The sequence below is a fragment of the Anopheles merus genome, chromosome 2R (genome assembly GCF_017562075.2).
Source record: "Anopheles merus strain MAF chromosome 2R, AmerM5.1, whole genome shotgun sequence".
Taxonomy (NCBI): Eukaryota; Metazoa; Arthropoda; class Insecta; order Diptera; family Culicidae; genus Anopheles; species Anopheles merus.
Window position 1 is genome coordinate 45,989,450 of NC_054082.1, and position 6,000 is coordinate 45,995,449.

Genomic DNA, 6,000 nt, shown 5'->3' on the forward strand with positions numbered 1-6,000 from the left:
ACGTTAAGAAGCCACCGGGGAGACTACGGACCGAGAGTACAAGGAAAGATCAATTTTCTTTCGGAACGGAATCGTGCAGAGAAGATTTAAATAAATAAACGGAGATTCCTGCTCGCCGGTTTGTTATAATTTTTCCAACAGTTTAGAGTGCGCCCCGGAAAGAGGAAGCAACGAACACCATCTTCAATGCATCATAAAGCTCACTAAAAGACACCCAAAAGCGCGAAACAGTTTGTTAATTTTACCATCGAATAGGAAAAAAAGTATAGAAATAGAAGAATTCAATTAAAACTTTCCTTACGTGCATAGAGAGCCATCTGAACCGGTTGGTGGGGGTACGAGGAAACTTTCCACTTAAGGGTAAAAGAGGCAAGACGAAAGCAAAATTATGAAAACGTATTTTTTGTTCGGTAATTGCACCTTTATAATCATCCTACTCCTTTTACGCCTACGACTATTGCACACTGTGCCAAGAGTGCCACACACAATAAACGCTTCCTGTTGACCTGTTGCAAAATAATCGGTAACGTCCGGTAATCTTTATCAGCTACAAACGGTCTCCTTCTCAACCTCTAGACCGGGCAACTCCCCCAGTGTTTCCCAGTTTGCTGTGTTGGAGATGTGTTTAATCAATTTTAGTTTAATTAAAATTCACTTTACCGAAACTGGATTATAACTTACGCTAGCAGTAGCAGGCGGGCAGGCGTGTGGCAGAAGAAGTTTGATTTTCACTTAGTTGGTGGTCCTTTACTGAAGATCGGCAACGATTACCAGGCAACCTACAATGCCACCTGTTACTCTTCTCTGGTGTGTCGACTTATACTTTGTTCTCTGCTGTATTTAGCTCTTTGGTTAAGGCAAGCTAAAACACGAATGCATTTTTTCATATGCAACAATCTATTGTGCAATTTGTTGTTTGCTTGCGCAGTGCGGTGTCTATAATTAAGAAACTGCAGTAAAAGACATGCATTTCGGTAGCCATACCAGTAACAGACAGGTATCAAGACTCCGTGGCGCAACGGTAGCGCGTCTGACTCCAGATCAGAAGGTTGCGTGTTCAAATCACGTCGGGGTCAACCTATCCTAGAACATTCTGCAGCGTAACAGTTTCCATAACAGGAAGAAGAAAAGCACTTTTTATTGTTGATGGTGCTTTTACTAAACTGAATTATCCAATATACACTAATAAAAATACATTTCGACCCAATATATTGTACATTGCATTCATATGTCGTATAAAACATAATAATAATAAAATTCGAAATTAAGCTTCTTACTAAGATATTATTGTGGACATCTGGCATGTACTACATGCTATAGTAAGTTTATTATTAAGTTAGTCATGCTACTGTACTACGTCTAAAAATTACCAGCTAATAATATTTATTACGTTTAGTTCTTCCATAAAATTATGTATGGTTTTGTTTTTAATTATAAATGAAATTGTAGCACATACATTTACTTTAAACTTGGCTTTGTTGGTTGGAAGCTTTTTACTGCAATTCCAAATCTTCCAATTTTACAAGTAGAAAAGTAACAATTGTAAAAGAAATAGTGCAGTATTTTCTCACAGTGTATACAAATCGAACATCCGAATTATGCTATAAAAATAATCAGTAACCGATCCTTCGAGCCGGATTTGAACCAGCGACCTATGGATTTCTCGTTTTATGTTCTCCTCTTCTACAGTCCACCGCTCTACCAACTGAGCTATCGAAGGCTGTTGAATGGATGCAAGCAAGAAGTGTAGGGGTACAGGTTTTCCGATGACTTTTCTTTTTTTATTATTGTCAAGTCACCATACACCAACGATTAGGTGTATCAATCAGGACTATAACTATCCATTTCAAAAAGAACTGTCATAATAATATTAAGATGAAATCACTTCTATTGCCTAAGTATATAACCTTACGTACGTTAAAGAAATGCTAAACAAAGCATCTTCTTATCAACTGGTACCAGAAGACACAGCGTTTTGTTAATTAAATGTTTTATCAATTTAAAACTGCAAGTAAGTATAATTAATCGCTCGTGTTCAAGATTCAAAGCAAACACACACCAGCAAACGCCGAGCTAGGAAGGGATTTTCTATTTTCCTCAATAGAAAACTTATTCTTGTAGCTGTAGTAAGAAAATGGAAAACGGCCGTAATTTGCAGGATGGATAGAGATGTTCTTTATTTTGAAAGTTAAGAACTTTGCCTCGCGCACCATTGGACACTTCGGAAAGCGGTGTCCAGCGCAAGTACTAGCTGGAGTTTGGCGTGTCTTTACAGTGAGGTGCAATTGTATGTACACCATAAAATATTATTAAATATTTCGGATATATATTCACTATACCATAATTACGAATTTTCAATTCAAAGGCTTAAATTTTCATTATTAATTGATATTAAGTTACGTAAAAATTTAAAGGATGCTGTATGCTTTTAAATTTACTGTTTCATACAAAAAACAGGAAATTGGGGCCTACATTAAATGCACTTTTAATTACTAAATATTGATAAGCACTTCCGGTTGGAACTTTTATTGAACATCACATTTTAGCATCGAACTTGCATCGCATTCTTCCTGTGCACTATTAGCGGTAGTTGCTTCCGATCAGCCTCTTTATAATCTAGCACCCTACCATTCAGACAAGAATATTAAGTACGGTAGACTTTTCTCCTTTAATTTCCACCCTTTGAATGTTTTGGAATGTTCAGTTCTACTGGATTGGCGATTGGTAAAGGGATACAATTTCTGCAGGGATTAAGCCATCAGACAGAATGTGGAAACAAAAACAGCGACGATTTTTCGTCGTACACACATTCTCAACACGCGAACGTTACAATGCGAAACAAAACAGGATTTTCGCTATGCCGACCGAAAACGTTCCGTGTTTCGTTGGTAATTGAAATTCAGAAGATTAAGCACTAATTATTCATTCATTGAATCAACCAACTCACCGTGAAGCTGAAAACTTCGCATGATGGGAGCATGTGACCTCACAGTCCCCACCATCATTCGACTGATGACAGATGACGCGGCACCGTTACGATCATGATGACGTTTCAATTCACAACTTGTTCACTACATACACACCTGCGCAGGCTGATGGGAAGCAAATTAATTCCCAATTCAGCCAAGCAAATGTACACGACAAGGTGTTGGAAAATGGATCCACTCACAGTCCTCCTTTATGGGTATGTGTGTGTGTGTATGTGGAAGAGAGGGTCTCAAAATCTGTCCCACCACAGGTGGCTTGCATCAAACTCGGAACAACGCGAACACATCCGATTTGTGCACACCGTGGTCGGAACAGGTGTTTTCGAACGGTCATTTCCAATGGCGTTACAAAACGTTCGTTAAATCGGCTTTGATTTCTAAATTTTGCATCTAAATTGAAGGTGACACAATGTGTGTTCGTTCGCATTCATCGCACACAAAGCAGTGTGCATAAATGCTGAAACATTTACTGAACGGGTTTTATGCAACGAGTTCCGCATCGCCACCTCACTCCCAGAACCAATTCGTGGTGGAATTATTATTTTTGTGTCGTTTCATTTCTTCACCTCAATCGAATCTTCATCATTCTGCTCCTGCTAAAACGTAACTTCGTTCCACATCGAACGGACGACTGTATCGTAAATTTAATTAAATACCCATTCATGGTCGCAAATTTTAATTCGTACGTGTGACCGTGTGACGTTGCTGCAAGTTGCTTCAGACCCTCTTGCCAGTAGCGTGAACCATAGAACTCGCTTCCGAGTACGATGAAGGCCGACGATAGGGGGTTTAAACTTTATCCTACCGAACGAGCATGAGTACGAGATAGCACAATCTCGGGAGATTTGCGGGTAAAATGTTACCGTAATTGGACGGTATCGTTTGGGGCGAACCAGTGGGCTCTGACTGTTGTCGTTACCGTTGACGCAATTATACAGTTCGCATAAGTTAATGCTGGCGCGAAATGGAGCACAATTCTAGTGGTTTCCTTGCTCGCACTGTCCCGATTGCTGCTGCTGCTGCTCTGCAGGTCAGAAATCTTGCCGAGATCGTCCGGGGAGACACTTTGATGCCAGGGATGGACTTCATTACCGTATGTGATAGTACGATCATTGCTCGTGTACGATTGCATACTATGGCAATAATCATATGTTGCAGAGGTATAAATTCATTTTAGCTTAATATAATTATTTTATCATCCCCTATGATCGGTGCTGAAGCGCTTATGCACGTCTGTTCAGTTGGAATATCTTCTTAAATGGGTCTTAATTGGTAAATTTATTCCATTACGCTTGAATGGTCCTTGATTTTGCTATGTTGATTGCAGAGATTAAAGTGTAATTGCCCAAATAATACATTTAATACTAATATTAAGTGAATAAAACAATTTCTACACATAGCACTTTGTGATTATTAATAATTTTTCAAATTTTAAGATCGATACTTTTATACTTTCAACAATAATGACAATAATGTCATCAAATCCCAAATACTTTAGATGCTGCTTTAGGTTGATTTAGAAGTAAAATTATTTCACAGGAACTGAAGAAAATGAACGCAAAGATATACAGCGATTACTTCGAATTGCGGACACCCAAGACCATCCTTTTCAGCACACAGTATATCAATGCACAACTCAAAATCATAATCGAAAACCAAACCAAAAAAACAAGTGCATACCAAATGCAAAATAAGCTTCTAGACGAACAACAGCGTACAAACTCTTCAAACTATTTGTACTATAGGTTGAGAGATTCCGGTCCCCAAAGACAGTTTAACTACCGCACCGCAACCGAAGCGATTGCATGGAAATTGAACCCCTAACCCGGAATATTGTACTCGTTCGTTTCTAGTGGTTTAGAAATGGTTCAATTATTTTTAATGAATTGAATCACTGCATTCATCTAGCTACTTGCGAGAGCCTTTACATACATCCTAATAGCAAGTCTTTCTACCCTGTTTGTCTCGGTATGTCGATGTCCAAAGCATGCAACAAGTGGGGGAGGCCTCATTTGCTTGCCAATTCCATCCAATGCGCATTTCATTCCATTAATTGTAGCGCATGAACCGTTGTGCTTATCTTTCTTCCGAGGCACTGTACCCCGTACATAGCCTCTAGACAATAAAAGTGTCCCCTACGGTCTTTAGACTAGACTAGGGCTTTCCTCCGTTTGGGTACGAACGTTTCCAATTGAACGTAACTACCAACGGGTTTGGTACATTTTACTTTTCTTTATCCATTTCCCAAAAGCCACAACCGGTAGCCGGCATGCTTTGTTAGGTTCAAGGTATGCGGTCTGGACAATGTCAAAAAAGAGAACTGAACCTCTTTTACTTTTCCCAGGAACACGGAGCACAATTTGTAAACAGGTCCTCTTTTGTAACGAGAAGTTTGTACGAAAGAAAAATATACCAACACGAGCCCCAAGAATGAGAAGTTAAACCTCGCCACAAACTAGGCATCAAGGAATTAGTCCCTGTACCGGTACAGTCTTTGTACCCGTGTTCCCGTTTGTGCCTTCCCTTGTACACATACCAATGTATGGTCGTGCAGTACATAAAAAATGGTACATCACAGCCGCCCTCGGGGCAAGCCGCTGTGGAAACCTTTCACCCGTGTTCGTACCCGTTACTAATGTGTCAGTCAGTTTTTCCCATGATTAACTTTTCCATATTTAATGAGTAAAATGTTGGCAAAGGATTAGCCTTCAACTGCCTGTGCCACTTTTTTCAACCGCCTTCGCCCCCTCCCATACGTCTGGTTGCGATCGTACGGCTGTTGGCTCTGGTTGGGTACCGCATCAAAGGCTCATCGCTCAGGAATTCTGCTCCTGTCGGCCTGATGAGTAGGATCCACACCCGAAACGGGCCTGCAAGCTTTCATTCTCTTCCATTTCATTCTCTCCTCCACTCTCTGTTTCTCTTTCTGTCTCTGCCTCTGGCTCTCTCTCTCTCTCTCTCTCTTTCCTTTCACTTCTTTTCTATTCTAGAATGCTTCAGGGATCAGGACTTA

At 40.0% G+C, this 6,000-nt stretch overlaps 2 non-coding genes across 2 annotated transcripts; one reads left to right on the plus strand and one right to left on the minus strand.

Annotated features, from left to right (window-relative positions):
• The first annotated feature begins 1,004 nt into the window (after positions 1-1,004).
• Trnaw-cca lies at positions 1,005-1,076 on the plus strand. The gene has a single exon. It is a non-coding gene; the product is annotated as a tRNA-Trp (tRNA).
• A 548-nt stretch (positions 1,077-1,624) lies between these two features.
• Trnay-gua lies at positions 1,625-1,720 on the minus strand. Its single transcript has 2 exons — positions 1,684-1,720; positions 1,625-1,660 (listed from the first exon to the last, which is right to left on the minus strand). It is a non-coding gene; the product is annotated as a tRNA-Tyr (tRNA).
• Positions 1,721-6,000: the final 4,280 nt, after the last annotated feature.